At 46.2% G+C, this 18,285-nt stretch overlaps 1 protein-coding gene across 18 annotated transcripts in view; it reads left to right on the forward strand.

Moving 5' to 3' along the window:
- Positions 1-18,285, forward strand: part of FBRSL1 (fibrosin like 1) — a 397,085-nt gene that overhangs the window by 168,596 nt on the left and 210,204 nt on the right. The gene's annotated exons all lie outside the window — the stretch shown is intronic.

Below are 18,285 nucleotides of genomic sequence, written 5' to 3' on the forward strand. Positions count from 1 at the left end.
TTGTGCTTTAAGTTTTGTGTCCTTCACCACTCCGGGGAAAAAAAAAAAAGGTCGATACCCTTTTTGTTTACAAGCTCTAAGTTACAAGAGATTATAGCAGAAAACCAAAATCCCTTGTTTTCAGAGGCACGTTTTCTGGTCTTCTCACAGGAGAGTCCCAGGTACAGGGCTGGTGGTGTTGTCGTATGTGTGCAGTGGAAAACTGATACCGAATTGACCATTTCTGTTCACATGTCCCTTATTTCTATGTGCATTCTCAGTTTACTCGTGTAGGGGTGGTACAGCTGTTTGTTTATTTGGGTACCTTTGCTCAGGTGTCCAAAAAGGCAGGCATGTAGATGTTAGTGTATATATTAATGACTCAATAGGAGAGGGTATGAGTGACTTAGCAATGTCAATATGAAAAGTCCTGGAATCACACTGTTTGCCTCTCACAACAAGCGTGTGGTGTGTAGACATCTGTTACGATAAGGCTGGTGCATGCTATGATGTGTGTTATCAGAAACACGTGATGCCGAGCTAAGCACAACTGAATCACAGGCGCTTTACAGAGTAACGTGACTTGAAAAGTCCTGAAGTATTGTGAATGATGTCACAAATTGTTAGACAGTAATGACACTTATCTCTTAAGTATCCTTCCATCAAAGGCTTTCCAGCATCCCAGGTGAGTATCAGTGCTGAATTCACTGGGTGATGAGGAACATTTGCTCTGGGACAGGGATTGAAATCTATCCTGGCAGACTTGCTGAACACTGCCTTCCCCTCACATGAACAGCTGGACTCACCTGAGCTCCTAAAGGCAGATGCTGCATCTTCTGTTTATCAGAAAAATGCCGTGCACACCCGTGGCACCACATGAATCATAATGAGTCGTCTTCACAGATTGCAAGACTGAGGGCATGGCTTGGGAATGAAGCAGTTTCCCACTGGCTGTAGCACACATTTCAAAATCTTAATGGAAAAGGCCCAAAGAGTTCTTTTTAGGATCTCTAAGGCTGCAAATCATAGGACCATTTTCCAGCACTGCTGAATGTTAAGAAATTTACTTTTGTCTCTCAGATAAATGACTTTAAGAAAATTTATAGCTCCTCCTCTGCGCATGTGTAGGGACAAGGTTCTTTTATTTAGCCAACCCATGACTTGCTAAGGGAGGTAGGAGCTTTCCACGTGCCAAGGCAGTGTTTTGAGATTCTGAGCTGTGTAAGCCGGGGTTGCTTTTCTTTATGGGTTGTCATTTTCCTTATTAAATTGCCTTCTGCCTCACCACATACCAGCTGCTGAGGCTGGCCATTTCCCTTAAGACTCCAGTGCTGCTCTAAATTGATTTAGCATAAGGCAGAGCCTATCTCTTTCAGCCTGCCAGACCTTGCTGGCCCAAACCTGCTCTGGAAGCGGATCCTCCCAGGTGGCAGAGAGATGTTCAAACCGTGGCTTCAAGGAGACTGACCCCAACCCAGGGGTTGTCCATAATGTACATAATGACGTCGCAGCCAAAATTCCTTACAGAGCTATTTCCCCAAATGAAGTTTTGAATGACGTGTAGTTCTGTGTGGATAACACGAGACATGTCGATGTCTGTACTGTTTCTGCAAGCTGCTTGTCTCGTCAGCAGCGTGTGTTTCATATGTGCTTCCTCTGTGCTGAGAATTAGAACACCGGTTTGTTTATGGAGGTTCATATCTTATTCCCTTTATGACTTGATGGTTACATGTATGTTCATGCTCTTCCTGCATGCACAGATGAGATATGTGATTTGAGTCAGGAAGGTCTGTCTGCCCTCTCGAGCAGCCAGAATGGGTTTTCATTCTGGTAACACTACAGGAGGCCTGTCTACCCCAGAATGCACTGATTTGTTTGAAATTACGTGCACGTTACTGATTGGCTGTATTGCAGAGCTTGGGCCATCTATCAAGTTTATTTCTGATACCTAAGTCAATTTGGGATCTAGAATGCTTAGAAAGTATCTACAATGAATAAGATCAGCCCATGCAGTTTGTTGCTCATGGCTGCAGCATCGCCGCTGTTTGCAGCTGAGCTCATCATGCAAAGCCAAGATGCAGGTGAACTTGACTAACTTCAACAGAGTACAGCAAAGGATGGAAGTGGGAGACTTCATAGTAGCTTAAAAAAAATAAACAAAAAACCTCTTCCAAAAAATTATGTAGTTTATTTATAAAGCATCTGTGCAGCTGTTCCTCTTCTGAAATGGAAAGGAATAAAATGCAGGAGCGAATAATTGAGTGAGCTTGAAAACATATGGCGGATGGACAGCCAGTGAAACAACCTGCGTTCCTCAGAGCAGAAGTGCAGGATGATGAGGCAGCTTTGTTTGGTTGTATTTGTTCTTGGAGGATGTTTTTTAAACAAAACCAGTAACGTGCACTTGGCAACAGCGGCAGCTGATTTTTATTCTGAGCTTCTGCAAAATATCAAAGTCTTTGTGGCCTACTCACATCCCTGGCAGCTCATCAGATTCTGTTGATTTTACATCTTCCTTGTTGAGCACAGGAAACCGGTGTCTCAGATAGCCCAGCTCATGGATGGGAGGAACCATACAAAGAGCCCAGAAGGGCCGGGTTAGCACTGCCCCGCAACCCGCTGCCTTTGTGCAGGGTGATGCAAGCCATGCAAAAAGCACAGAGATCCCTGTGTCCAAGGCTGCCTTCATGAGTGGCATCCTGAGAAAGATCGGTGTCTACATTAAGATTAACAGCATTATTGCACTGAAGCATGTATTGCTCCTGCTTGGGAGTTCTTGTGGCTGCAGCTCATGGGTGCAGAGGCGTGCTCAGTGACCAGAGCCAAACTTGGCTTGTAACTAATGGGCTTCCTCTGCTTGCTGATCTGTCACACCAATGAAAAATCTCTCCTTGTAGGTAGGTAAAATTTTGTAGCTGGGCTGGAAAAATCATTGCTCTTTCGGACCTTTGATAAATTAGCATTTTCCCATGCCAAAAATCAATATTGGAAACAGGGCTCTTGTTATGAATCTGAAACTCCTTGAGCTGGAGCCAAAGTTAAATGATCAAAAAAGTGAATTTAGTATGCACTTCCTACAGTGGTGTGCATGTGGACTGGCAAGACGAGCAAGACTTTCTGGACAAGATTTACGAACAAAGGGCCAGTCATCCTAAAATAAGTATCAGTCTTGTTTTGCCGTGATGCCAAGTGTAAAAGAGGGACTGTAATTGTCTGCCTTTTCTGGGCAAGAAGAATGGCAGGTAGGTTCCCTTCGGGTGGAGCAATGCTCTGTCTTAGAAGACAGATAATCAGAAAGGGGAAAGAAAAGGAGACTGTGATGAAGTGGTATGCGGTCTGTAAGAGCAATAGCAATGCGGGGAGTGAAAAAAGATAGAAAAATGAGAATATGTTATGGAAATATGAAGACTTTTTAAAGGGCTTCTCTCTGTGTAAGACAGCTGGAATATTTGAGAGCTGAGAACAGAACTGTGAGTGTCAATCCCAAGCAATTAGCTTCTGCTGTCGTTCTATCCGCGTGTGTTCCAAAGTAGCCTCACTTCACAAGAGCCATCCCCAGGTTTGAGTTCACACAGACAGACGGTGTTTCCTGGATGAACAGCCCACGATAGTTTGCTCTGAGAGCTGTGTTAGGCAGGGCCAGGCTGCTGTGAGCCCGCCAAGCTCAGCCAGCCTCTGAGTCTGGCTGTAACCCATGAGCTCAGTGCTGTTGAGTAATTAGAGCATATATTATTCCAGATCTGTGCGGGCTCTTGAGGGTTTTTGAAATGTCCTGTGAAAAGCGTAAGCAGAAGTACAAACACAAATGAACTGCGTACTTCAGCTTTACAAATAGCGAAGCCCATGAACATCCTTACAACACATTTCCTTTAGAAGTTCCCTTTTCCGAAAATCTGTTTCTTCTTAGACGGCTTCTGCTTTTAATTAGGATGAAAAGTCCCATAAATTTTCACTCATCTCCTCGGCCATAAATAAGCACAAAGGGCTCTGTGTGGCGAAGTTTCAGCCCGCCTGAACCAGTGGCACTGGGCTGCCCCAGAGGCTCCCGAGCAGCTTTGTTCCTAGGGCAGCTCAGGCTGCTGCCTGCTCCTTTCCATGCAGCCCCAGCACAGGGTGGCTGCAGCCAGCTGGTGCTGTGAGCCCCTGGAGGGAGGGGGCAGATGACTTCTGTGTGAGTTCTGCCCATGATTTTCATCTTCCTGCCATCACTGCTAGGTTGGCTGGGAGTGCTGGGGGGATCAAATCTGTCCAGAAGGATGCAGTTATACAAACTCATCCCCCAAAATTCCCTGTGCTCCTCAGCTTTGGGGGCAGGATAACTTTGCTGTCAGTGGCCTCACACAATGAAACGAAGAGCTGTCCTAAATCCATCCTGAATTCACCAGCCCAGTGAGGGTTGCATCTTACTGAAGAGGCAAGTCAAAGGAGTTTGAGAGTATCTGCTCTTTATTTCTGGACCTTTTTGATTAAGGTTGTGTCATATGTATGCCATAGCTTTCCTTGCATAACAGGGCAGTGTTTGCTCATCTGTCTCGGTGCTTTTCACACCACTGTGTCTTCTCCCAGCTCCCTTTCCTTACGAGACCATGCCTTGTTCCCCCTTCCTCTCCATTCTCTCTAGCAACACCAATAGAAAGGCGATGCAAACAGACAATTGGTTGGAGCCTGGCTGTCTTGCAGTGAGCAGGGGATACATGCAGGGCCTCTGTGGGGACTGGGGCTTCATTTTTTAATTCTCTGTTAGTCTCATGCAGTGGGAATCAGCGATGCTGGGGCGTTGTGCCTGGAGGAGGGGCTGACAGAGCCAGCTGCTGAAGGCTGCAGGGTGCTGGGGTTTGCTGTGCTGCCTGTGGCTGTAGGTTCCTCAGAGGAAATGCACGTGGTGGGGGAGTTCACGCTTTCTTGTTTTATCTCGTATCTCAATATGCCCTTGCTGAAACCTACACCCAAAACCACGACGTGTAAGGGGAGCAGCAGAGGAAATAACAGTGGCGTTAACTCGTAATGCTGTTGTAGAAATGAGACGAATGGCGCATTTTGGTGACCTTAAGAGTAGGTGAACAAGAGAGAACAAGGAAAAGAGATGGAGTGAATTAACTCTGTGGATGCTATTGGCGTTGGAGAACGCTGCCATTTTACTGCACTGTACAATTTAAAATACTTAATTGCTCTCTTCTGTGGAATGACATTTTGTCCTCGTGCTCAGGAACTGATTCTTATTATGTCCCAAAATTGTTTTCCCTGTTTTGGATTGTTTGGATCCACAGAGGGTGAGTTGTCTGGACCGATGATAAAGCTACCTACATATCCCTGGGTTAGGGAGGGTTTCCTGTAGGTTAGTGGCCTTTACTCAATTAAATCACATCTCTGTCTCCTTTTTTAAACTGTGATTCATTATTAAGGGCTATGACAAATCTTCATTGTCTTAACATAAAACATAGATGCAACTGTAATTTAGCAAAACAGATACAATCCTAGGTGAGATCTCACACCTTGGAAAGGCTCTGGTAACATACTGAGGTGTGGTGGCTCTGCTGTAAAAACTGCAAATGGGAGAAAATCTGTTGTGTGCTGCAGGTTGAGGTTTCTCTTTCTCACTTGGTGTTTCAGCCTGGCTGCAGTGTAGCAGGCTGCTAAGATGCACACGTACTGGGGAATGTAGCTGTGTGTGCAGCAGAAAGGCAGCACTCCTGTGCTTGCGATGGGTGGGAGAGCAAGAGGAATGACACCATGTCTGCTTCTGTAAGGGGGAGAGCTTGGCAGGGCAAGGGTGGGCAGGTTGAGGAGCAGGGGTCGGATGGGTGCTGGAAAGTTGGCTCCACATCTGCAGTGCTGCTCTGCTGGGAGAGGAGCCTGCATTTGAAGCCCTGCTCAGCAGCTAGCAGGCCAGGTGCTAGATTAACACCAGACCATTTGTTTGAGCAAAACCTTTTTGGAGGCAGTGGTGTAATTCAAAAGTTCGGTCCTTGCTGTACCCAAAAGTTGGTCATTGTCCATCTTACTTTAAAACCTGTTGGTTGATGGGCTTAGTGCTATAAGAGAAATGTTTAACTTCCAGCTGAAAATACCCAGTGTTCAGCTTAGCTCCCAGTGACTGCAGCTGGTCTTTGGTTTTTCAGCTCATCACAGGTCAGGAACTCAAAGGCATTGAGGCTGAGTAGAACGGTTTGTCGCTCTGAGCTGTGCTTTGGTTTTGTGTGAATTGTCTGCTTCTGTGGCACTTTGTTTCATGAGTTTTTTTTTTAAAGTTTGCTTTACTGCACAGTTCTTGGAACAGACACAAGAACCAAAGATACTTTTTAATTAGCCCTGAGGCCCATCCGGGCTGTATGTGCTAACATCTTGGCTGTGCAGTGTATTTCCAATGAAAGGGAACAGTTTGCCATAGAGTCTGGTGACCCCGAGGTCAGTTTTGAGCTGAAAATTGCTTTTGATTATGGTGTTAGTATATGGCTCAAAAAAATAAAATCAAAAACCTAGCAAGAACTCCTGGTCCTTACAGTGGCGTGAAGTTGCACACTCAAGAAATATCACATGTAGATTTTAAGGGAATCAATGGTTTTATTTATAGATTCTTTCTAGATATGGTCCTGTACCACTAATGACGAGGATTCCAAGTTTTGCAACAAGAATGGTGGGAAGTTGGTATCTTTTGTCCTCGTGGAGGCCCTGTCTGCAGTGCAGCTCCAGTCAGTGTGCCCAGTATGGATGGTGTGCCCAGTATGGCCGGTGTGCCCAGTATGGCCGGTGTGCCGGCACAGCCAGTGTGCCCGAGTGCTGCTGGCTGGGCACTGGACAATCACAAGGGGAGAAAATGGAGGATAAAGCTTGCATCATTTTTAAAAGGCTGATGAACCAGTGCTGTCAGCTTCAGTGGTTAAAACTCCGAAAGTGATCTGGTGAGTCACCAAAGCAGTGTGCCCTCTTTTTGTGTCCTGGTTATGAACATCAAGTCAGTGGGAGAAATTTCTTGCTGCCATCAGTAGTTGAGGACAGATCTGCAGATCCTGGGCAGCATCCCGAGCAGCTGAGAAGTTAAAAGCTTATTGTGATGAGCCAAAGACTCAGAACTTGTTCTCAGAAGTCATTCATGTTTACAAGGCTCTTCTCTGTAAGCGTTTTTCATAGCAAAATACAAGCAGATGTTGACACAAGCGTGATTATAAGGCTTGTGATCAAAGTTAAATCAAACCTTCTCTTCCAGTTTGCAAAACAAATTTTCCCCACAGTGTTCACACTGTTCTTCCAAAGCTGCTTAATAGCATCTACGCCAAGTAGCAGGCTGGTTTAAGAGGAAAAGAGCTCGAAGCATGAAGATTAGGATATGACAGCGAAGAAGCCCGAGGCCAATAAGTGCTGTGTAACTGGCAGGCATCAAGCTGTGATGGGTGGAGGGCGGTCACAGATTTGTTTTAAGCGTCTTTCCCTCCCACTAAGGACTTGCTGTTCTCTAAGAGCCCTGATTCAGATCATTTCTAGGGAGCCAAGGGAGAGGGCGGGAGAGAGTAATAAATGGTCCCTTGAAAACAAGAGTCAGTAATACGTGCCACATAGCCTATGTAAGTGCAGGCAGTTTCCTGCTGAAGGTTCATTTCTGAGAGATTGTGAGAGCACTCGAGCAGGAAGCTGCAGCTTCACCGAACGGTTTCGGTATCAGTGTGTTATCTGTGGTCATTCCCCTCCGCAGCTTGCGGCGAGGTTCTGGTTAGCAGAGAAAGACACTTCGAGCTGAGCTGGCATCAGTTCCCACCTACTTAATCATGTACGCTGCGAGCCGTGCGGTTAGCTCGAGTCCCCCGGTTGTCTTGTGGATTGCCAGTGACAGGAAGGTGGAGATGCATTGAGTGGTTCAGACAGGAATAGCTTGGTTATCTGATGGTCACCCCTGAGACTGATAAAATTCGGTGAGCTCTTTTCTGAGAAGACATCAAAAAAGCAGAAACTGTTGTCTGTAACCACCTGAAGAGTTTATAACGTCAAGGGAAATTTTTCTTATCTTAAAAGCCTCAAAACTGTTAACCCGTCTTAACCACTGCAGACCACAGCCGTGCCTTAGACTCTCGGTGTGAGCGATGGAGCCGGCAGAGACCGTCATGTGCAGAGGCTGTAAAGTTACACTGGGGAAGTGCTATCGATCACATCTTCGAAAAGTACTTTGGCACTTCAAATTGGAGGTGAACAACTTGAAACAGATGAGAGGAGCCGGTCTTGTCTGAGGGATCGCGCTCCATGTTTGCAGGCGGCTCAGTCTCCCTGAGGCTGTCAGTTGCCTGGAGTTTGGGCACGGAGTGATGAGTCACCCTTCAAAGCACAGCCTGCATGATGAGCCTGAAGCCAAAGAGATGGTGGCGGTGCCATGGGCTTGCAAAGGTTAGATCAGGGGTGCTCGTTGTATTCTCGGGACCACTTAGGGCACCTGGTTTGTTTTCCTGGTATATTTGCTGAGCAAACTGCAGGATTATAATGGACAAGATTGAGAGAGAGGCCGTGGGCAAATGAGGTTTTAAATTAGTACTTTGAAGGTGGCCTTGGGCAAGATGCTCTGAGCCTGAAGTCTTCATTGTTTGAATGGGCAGCGGTGGTCAACACCATTGCACATGGAGGTGGACGGATAGACAGATAGGAAGTGTTGTACTTGGCTTTGCTCAGCGTTTGAAATAAAAAGGACATGTTTGTGAGGACATGAGGACATGTGTCTGTGTACAAGGTAGGAGATGCTTTCGTCTGCATATGCAGTGACAACCGTAACAATCAGTGCTTTTTGACTCAAAGCTATTTCCTTTCCTGGTGCAGATTGTCTGGTATGCATAACGTGTTAATTTAACAAAGCAGTTCTTTTGATACAGCTTTAATTTTTTAACAACAGCTCGGAGGCAGTGATGTACAGATTATATATTGTCAGTTTCCCAATTAAAGTTTTACAGGAAAATACTCTGGTTTTGCTTTGAGCCTGTGTTGAATTCTTCCTTCTGGCACTTGTGCAAATGAAAACTGTGCTGTTGCAAAGCATCCATTTGAAACCTTGAAATATTTATTGCAGCTGCATTGAATACTGAAGCAGAAATCTTCCTGTAGGCTTGTCGATGTCTGTCATACACATATATTTTGTAATTAAATGCCTGGAAGTGTGTGTGTGTGTGTGTGTGTGTGTGTGTGTGTGTGTGTGTGTGTGTGTCGTTGGATTCTGATGCTTTAGGGTTATTTTTTTGCAGGTTTTGTTGTTGCCGAGCTGTTTTTTCCCAAGAGGTGATTTTAGCCCACCCCTTTCAAGAGTTCCTGTGAAATCTTAGCCAAGGCAAGACTGCGTCTTTGAAGTATGATATAACAAAAATGAGGCTCCTTTTAATTGTCATGCAGAGCACCGAGGAGGTGGCTAAGCTGCTGCCCTTCCTCGAATGCCAGGCCTTGTGAGGGTCACCCCTGCAGCATCACATGCCTGTTTGGAGGATGTGGGATGGAGAGCACACAGAAGTACCAGGAGGAGATATTTTGCTTTTAAAACATTACCCACGGACTGGACAATTGCAGCCATTTGTAGTTCTTAATCTTATATTCACTTTTGCCCTCTTCTTCCCAGCCCTTTGTCTTTAGTAAGACCGAAGCAGTGACTTTTCATGTTTCTGTCACCTGGAAGCAACAGGGTCTGACCGTATCCAAAACAGTCTGCTAGTCCAGGAAAGCCTGCAGCCCAGGGTGGGGAACATGATCATGTGCAGCCTGAGCTGGAGCTCAAAGTGATGTAGGGCTGATACTAGGCAGCACAAGGAGCCCACAGCTCCAGCACCAACAGAGTGCACCACCAGCAAGCTGTGGAGCGAATGTCACATGGGAGGGACAGCTGCTTTTCTGGACAGTAAGCGTGACCCCTGGGTGTGCAATGAGCCAGCAGCCCACAGCAGGGCTTCGGAGTGTGCTGCCAGTCAGAGTGCTGTGAGCTGCCAAGGTGCCAGGGGAGCCACCTGCCCACCTTGGAACCATTGCTGCTCTCTGGTGTGGTTAGAACTGCCCTTGTTTTCTGTCTTTGTTTTTATTTGCAGCCGATCTCTTTGGATTAATCCTACTGGTAGATAATCACAACTTTTATATCCACATCTTTTCCTCAAGCTTGGCTGCGTTATTTTTGGGCAGCCATTTAAGACTTTATTATTTTTTAAAACATATTGTGTCTTTATTTGCATATTTGTATTTCAGAACAAACAAACAGTGATGTGTTTCACAGTGCATCTTTGTTCAAGTGCTTTTCTTAGCAAATAGAACTTTTTCAGGCACGCCAGAATCAGCTTCATCATATAAATCCTATTTGTGGCTACTGTTTAGAGCAGGGAGGGAAGGGAATTAAAGGGGCTGTTGCCACAAACACTCTCTTTGGGGCTATGTGTGTAGGTTTTACAGCAGGTCTGTAGAGGAGTGGCCTGTCTGTCTGTTTTGTCAGCATTTCTTCTGAAGTTCTGCATGTTTTTTCCTATGTCAGACACTGGAGCAGAGGCTGAGGACCCGACTAGAAGGGCAGAAGGCCCGGGGAGCTGGGCTGTGTCTGCTGGATGAGGGGCACCGTGTAGAAAACCCTAGCAGGCACTAAACAAGATGAGGCGTCTCCCATTGCTGCAGCATGATGGGCTCATGATACATAAATGAAAAAGAATAGATATTTATGTGGGAAATGAAAGCCAAGGCATTCATTATAAAAACCAAAAGAAACTGATTCTACAGCAGAATTTTATCCCGGTGACTTTGTTTCTATAATGGGAGGTGATTGATGTGAAGTTAATCGTTTTATCTGAGGGATGCTGAAGTGCAGGCTGGCAATAAGTAACTCTGCACTGCTGGTTGGCGGCGCTGTGCTTGGCACACAGGGCAGAAGTCTGGGCAGCAGAGCCTGGCAGGTCCCACTTCATCCACAGATTTGGTGGGTTTTAAAGTATCGTGGGGGAAGGCAGAACACAAATCTGGGGATTTTGGAAAGGGCTTCTATTGATTTCTTCAGCTGAATGATGGCCTCTGAGCTGTTGGGTTGGCAGGATTGATGTGGTAGCTGCCTTTCAGAAATAAATGCTACAATCTGGCAAAAAGAAAGGAAATCAGTTCCTCAAAAGCTTCCGGCAATACTGCTATGCTGAATAGCAGTGGAAGTCATTTGGGGCAACGTAGTGTTAAAAGAAGTCTCAGTGGTTGAACATGCACAAAGAGCTATGCAAATGATATTCAGACCAGTCTGGTGTTTAGGAAGGAAGGCTTTGGCATGTGGTCAGCTGAAGTGTCCACACGTTACCCACCTCGCTGGCCCAAAGTGCTGTGACGCATTGTGCATCGGCAACCAACACTTTCAAGTTTCTGTTCAGGTGGTTGGATCAGCAATCAGATGGGCTCGTTGGGAAGATCAAAGAGAAGGGCAGGTTCTCAAAGGAGAAAGAAAAATTAGAAGGGCAGTTTGCAGTTTCACATTAATTTTCTTCATTGCTATAGTGGACAGCCAGGGAAAATGAGGAGAAGATGATTGCAGGAAGGGGCTGAGTAGCGTTGAAATGTGCAGAAACAAAGCTGTGGGGCTGCCTGCCAGCTCTTTGTTGTGGGCTGCAGGGGGCAAGGCAGGATGATCATAACCTCGGGCATGAGGTGTGCAAATGGTTCGGTGTCTGAACAGTGCATTTGGTACAGGATGTTTTTTTTCTTGAGCTTTTGAGGGTGAGGGGTCTTTTTGTGGGGGTGGGGGTTTCTGGTTTGTTTTGCTGGAGGGGTGGAGTGTGAAAGATCGCATTAAGACCTACTGTCTGCTTCATGCTTTGCACCCAATCTGATCAGAACCTTATCTCTGGTCCATCTGTGCCTTGGGCAAACATCCTTGTGCCGTTCTGTTCAGGTAGCTTTTTCCCTCACTGGCCTTGGACAATGAGTGGGAGAGCAGCAGGGCTTTCTTCACCTCTGTGGCAGCGGTGGGAAGTTGCAGCAGTCCCAGGAGAGCTCAGCACATGGGGCAGAGGGGCTTTGCAGGCTGCATGGGATCATTTGGTTGGAAAAACTGCTTTTCAGTGAAAATCATCCCAGAAGTTAACGTGTTCACTAGTCACTGGACTGGCTCACAGACGGCAGTACAAACTGCAGACGATTACACAACGTGTCCTTCTCTAGTTGCTTGCACACAGGTTGCCTTCATATTAATCTTTAAAGTTGCAGTCGTGAATGCTTATAATTTCAGCATCCTGAATGCTAACCAACAAAGGAAGCGTGGTTTTGTGTTCAAAGCGCAGGGCGAGGAGGCGGCAGGTCTGCATTGTGCTCCCAGCACTCCTTGATCTTGATGGAGGTCTGGGCATGCTGCTTGCTGAGCTGCTCAGCCAGACACAGGGCAAGAAGACCTCGGGATGTCGTGGTGAGAGGGCTGGTGGACATGCAAAGCATTGTGAGGATTGCACGTGTTGGGGTTGGGATGTTACCACCGGTCCCAGCAGCCTCCTGCTTCTGCCTATGAGCCAGCCACAAGCAGTCCCATCCCTGGAGAGATGCTGAAGGCTGTGAACTGGTAGGGGCAGCCAGCCCATGGCAAGGCTTGGAAGGTCTCTTCCAACCTAAGCCATTCTGTGATCCGCAGTGTTATTTTCCCTCATCATATTCCTGCCGTGCTCCAGGTGGCCCCTCGTTAGCTCTGCATTTTCCCAGTTTCTTTGCATCTCCAGGTCTGAGTTAGACAGGTTGGTGCTCCACCGGGGCGGCCCTTCTCTGGCTGGCATTAGGAACGACCGCTGTCATCCCCCCTCGGTCGGCAGGGTTACCCGCAGCCTTTATCCCCACTCCATCCCGCAGCGCCGAGCCGCACGCAGGTGTTCCTCCACTCTGCCCTCTCACATGCACCACAAATTAGTAACAGAAGCTAATGGCCCAGCATGCGGCCATCAAAGGGCTGACAATTCCAGCCTTTCCAAAGGGCCCTTTATGTCACAGCCCCCCACGAGACCTGTCCGGCTGAAAAGCCCATTTGTCTGTCCCTGTGTGCGGGCCTGCCGCAGCTCCACGGCCGCTGCTGGCCCCACGCTGCGCCCCTGACTGTTGCTGCTAGCAACAGATAACATCGCTGTTCCCCGCAGCGGGGCCGCAGCACATCAATCATCCTGCTCAGATAAAGGCCCCGGGCCTTTGGCCCCATCCCTCGGTTGTTTCTAAATAATTTCCAGTGGCTGAGCATGCTATGGTGTAGGCTGGGTAATTCAGTCCAGAAAACTTCATTTCACTAAAAATGCTTTGATTTCCAAACCCCCCCCAACCCCCTTTTTTTTTCTTTTTTTTTTTTTTTTTTCAGTAAAGACTGTTTTTGTTCAAATAGATGTTTGTTTCCAAAGGGGGAGTTTAGCTGATGAAAGGGATGCCGTGAAAGTTCAGAGTGAGAATAATAAATAGGACTGTGTGGCTAAATGTAAAGTACAACCGCGCGGGCAGCAGGAAGAATGAGCATTGACTGGGAGCCACAAAGCAAGGGGAGCTCCATGGGAAGCCTCGCTCTGCGCCGGCGTCCTTCAGCTTCCTGAATTTAGATACATTTAAATGGAGATTAATCTTTATATATGGGTAACATCATCTCTGCCACACCTTTATTAAGGAGATTTATAGCCGGGCATCAAATTACACTTTTAACACAGCCTAGTTGATTTTTGGTAGCAGCAAATCATATTTGTAACTACAAATAACTAAACAAATGTGACAGTAGCAAATTCTCTCCTTGACACCGCTAATTCTTCATCCTGTCTTTAACGTTCTGCTGCAAAGCCGTAAGGAATTGTGATGCTTAGAGCCTGGCAGTCCCAGTTTTTGTCCTTATCACTTAGCAATCCTTCATAGAAGAAACTGCTGCACTTTGTGTGGAGGAGCATCGCAGTCTCGGCAGTGGGGAAATGCTATCTTTAGACAGGCCCCTTCTGCAATCTTGTGCTGTGCATGTAGGTAGGATGCAGAATACCCAAGGCAAAATCCAGCATTAGGTCATGGATGCAATCTCAGTGGAAACCCTAAAAACTAAGTCTCGATCACATTGCCCTCTGCACATGCGTCTCTGCTCACTAAATTACACGGGCCCTTTCTGTTTATTGTGGATGCTGGTTACCACTAGGTCCCAGTGGGAATTGGACACTAACTCACTAATGCTGCTTTTAACCTCCCACTTTACAAGCCTTTCAAGGCACGTTGGTCCTGCTGGTGTCTGCTAAGTACAGGCTTGATCCAGCATGTGTGTGCTGCTGCCATTGGGTGGTAATGAGTCCCTCCCAGTTGTTCAGGTCCAGCACACTTGTGGGTCAGATACAGCTGCAGACTCCAGGGCAGGTATGCAGAACAGCAAGAACAGTGGTTGGAGTCCTGAACAGAGGCTGGTTTGCTTTGCTTTGAGCATGTGAGACTCTCTAAAGAGAAATGCTTCATTATATTTTTATCTTAGTATACAAATACAGTTGGATACATGCAGTGTAGCTAAGGTAGGATAAATGTTCCAGGACCTGTACAATTTTAAGCCACTACCCTGTTTCCCCCTTCAACTTTATATATATATACATATATATATATTAATAAATACTTCTGTATGATACTGCCAGAGAAGTAACGCAGGGAATGACAGAGAAGGGTAGGCTTAAATAACCCTGAGGGTGCTTATTTTCCTCAGCATTAGCTTCATATCCACATTCATTATGTGAATGGGCCGGGGAAACAGTTTCTGTGACAAATTGGAGCGCAGGGTAGGTTGAACGGACTCAGTTCAATTTTAGGTAATGGTGTACAATCATCTCTATGGCAATGCGCAGTGCATGGCGCAGTCCCTCATTTAGAGAAGTTTGAATGCATAAAGCCCTATAAGAAACACTGCGATAACTCAGTTTCGTGTTTTTAGGGAGAGCTGCCATGCATACAATTAGCTGCTCCGTTCGCTCCCCTCCCTTCTTTTCAGTAGCAGCAGCAGAGCTTCCCTCCACCTCCAGCACCAGCTGTCGGGTTGGCACTTGCAGCAGCACGCAGCTGGGAGGAGGACAGGCAGCCAGAGGCAGGTCTGCAGGAGATGGACAGGCACGCTGACACAGCCGTCATTATGCTGCAGCAGGCAGGATTGGTTACCCTTCCATGGCACTGCTGCGTGCATTTATCAGAGGAAAGACAGTTTCAGTTTGAATGGGAAGATGAGTGGAGTCGGTACTTTGCTGCAAGCTGCATGGTACTTGGGCAGAGCAACCCACAGCATCTTAACTAGTCTGATCCTTGCCATAGAGCACGGCTTGTATTGTGCTGAGGAGTTGCTTAAAATGGAACGGCACTTGTTGATAAACATTCTTCTTGCTAATTGACTGCTGTGTTTGCAGACAGATGCACAGACCTCAAGTTTCCCACGTACTCGTGCAAATCCCTAAGATGGGCTAATTAACTTCTCCATCTTCATGGCAAGATCTCCTGAACGGTTATGCAAAGCGAGTGAAAGAAAGTGCTGGGCTGCGAGGAGGAGGAGAGCCAGGCTGCATACAATTTGTGTGTTAAGAAACAGCCCATACTGTGTGTCTTCCTTCAATGGGAGATGGAGAATTTCCAATTGAATGGGTGGGTGAGAGAGCAATGAGCAGTAAGGAAAGATCCATAAGTGCAGGTTCAGCCTCCTGGTTTTTAGAGGATGCAGTTTGCTGGAAGCAAGGCTCTCAATTCCATAGCAGTAATGGCATGTTTTAATTTTACTTGCCCTCAGCAAGCCGGCAGCAGTAGATGTAACCTAGACTGAGCACGGCATCTTGTTTGAGCCAAATCTAGCAGATGTTAATCTTGGAAATAGATCCTCTGAAGTTGAACAAATCGCTCAGGTGAGCAAAGGGAGTAGGGCTCTCCCCAGCACGGGATGCTGTCACACCGCCATCAGAACGCACCTCTTTGCAGGCAGAGCAGGATCTTCGCCTTGCAGGGTTTTGGATCACATCTGAGGTCTGCAATTGTGAGCAATCAGGAGGTGCTGAACAAATGGCGTTTCCTTTTCAAGTCTAAGCTAAGGTGCGCATACACAAACACACACACACAGAGGCTGCTATATTATTTAGATATAGGTTGGTTTGGGGATTTTTTTGCTTTTTTTCCCTTTCCTCCAGTGAAGGTAATCCTGAGAAATGAACCTTCGGCATCAGAGGTTTTTTCTTGGGCTCTGTCAGAAGGGAGCCCAGAGCCATTCTCCATTGGGCATCACACTGGAATCTGCTTCCAGACCTCAACAAAAGCAAGAAGCTTCAACCTACTTTATGGGGCTTGTCTGATCGGAACACCATGGGGATAGTTTTAATCTCAGTGACTGCATCTTGGCAGGTGGAGGCTTATTTGGATTTAAGGTGGGTTGGGTTTTTTGGTGGTTTTGTGCTTTGTTTTGTTTTGTTTTTAATTAGATCCAGGTCTGCTGGCAGCATTTTCTTCCATTTGTGTTAGATTGATGCCTGACTTGACCTGATTGGATCATAACTGCTACAACTTTCCAGTGTTACTGCCTTAGTTTAATGGTGTCTGCTGGTTATTGTATGCTGTGCATTACCCTATTGATCTCCATCCTGCTCAGTGTTTCTAATTACACGAGGGGACGAGACGACCCTGCTGTACCTGGCGTTTTTCCAGTAATGTGGGCTAACTTTGCACCCAGCCTTTCAGTTCCTTTCAATGTAGTGCTGATCCCACCACCTCGTGTGTTTAAATTATTGCAAAACTGCACTATTTTGCAGCCGCTGTAGCACTGCTTAAAGAACTCTGCACATAAAACAACTCATTAATATTTGTGCTGCTCGAGGTTTGCCAAAAGTGTCGTGGTCTGTCTTGCCTCCTCCACTCTTTGCTCCTTTCCTCCATCAAAATGTCTGCAAGAAAGTGTGGGCAGAATTGATTCCCCTGTGGCCATTTCAAACTACACAGTTCGGGCTCATCCTTTGATCCCTCCTCATGACTTTATTTCATTATCCCTTAAGTATAAGGAGGAAAGTTAATGACATCATAAAAACTAGAACTCTATAAAAGATGTTTCTGCTGATTTACTGCCAATGTACTAGCAGCATGTCATATAACTGCCCATTAAAGATGGTGAGTTGCACTCCTGCCTGCAGCATTCCTTATCACCAGCCCTTTTATTTATGACCAGATTATAGGGATTGGGTGAGCACTGTAAAGCATAAAACTTATTTTTATCATGCCTATAATTAACCCTTTAATTATGGAATTGAGTTGCACCTACCCTCCTTTTTTATTTAAAACCATATTGTTAAATATTCCTGTTTGTCTTCAAAGGGCTTAATGTGTTGTTGAGAAAATGCAGTCCATGATGTCTGGTTATACCAAATCTTTGTCCCTTTCCAAGCATCTCCTGGAGCTTTCTGGTCATTGAAGAGCCTCAGAGACCATAGGAGCTTCCTTACATAGAGAAACAAAATCAACATTCTCCTGCTCAAGGAGGCTGCATTTGGCCCTCAGAACCCCATGTTCTTGCTTGCCTACATCTTGAGTTTCTAGGCTTTGGTAACTGGAACCATTCTGCTCCAGTTCTGAAAATCAGAAGCTTTCCATCCTCAGCAGCTTTAAGTGTCAGTCGCTCTGCTTTTAGGGATGATTGGATTTTCAGAGTGGGGGTAGAGTCATCATGTTTTGAAAGCAAGGCTTCGCTTAAGAGTGTCTCGAGTAGATGGGCTGGGGGAAAGGTTGGGTGTTCAAAGTGATTAATTACTTCTGAGAACCTTGGCCTGTGAAATTGCTTGTTTAAAATTAATCCTATTCCTTGTGCATCAGGCATCTTCCGTGCAATCATAATGGTTTGTTTGCTTGACACCAGCACTGGATCTTAGTCTCAGCAATGCGCTGCGATCAACTTTATACATTATTAAAAGCTGTTTGTCTTTTTCTGTCTCTTACCCAGTGAAGTTCTGATTTCGTTTTGTTGGTTATGAATTGCTGACAAAGAACAGAGCTTCCTCAAATGAAAAGCAAGAACAAAGCTTTCTGTTCATACCATCTCTGTCACCCAGGTTTCATATTAATACCTACATAATTCTTGAGCATGTCTAAGAAGAAATGTTCTGTAATAGCTGTTTCACTGGGGTTTTCCCTTGGTTGTATATGAACTTCAGATCTCCTTGTGCACTGCTTGTCCCAGGGAGGCAGCAGCTCGAGGCACGCTGTGCTGACTGTGTTTGTCACTGGTCTCAACCAGGACAATCTCTCTGATGTTTCCAATTGTTTTGAGCTGGCTTCCTCTCCCTCCGTCCAGAAGAGGGAAATGCGATGTATAATTGCATAAGCTTGTTTTTACTTGTGTGAGTGATGGAATAGGAGAAG

The sequence above is a fragment of the Excalfactoria chinensis genome, chromosome 16, assembly GCF_039878825.1.
Source record: "Excalfactoria chinensis isolate bCotChi1 chromosome 16, bCotChi1.hap2, whole genome shotgun sequence".
Taxonomy (NCBI): domain Eukaryota; kingdom Metazoa; phylum Chordata; class Aves; order Galliformes; family Phasianidae; genus Excalfactoria; species Excalfactoria chinensis.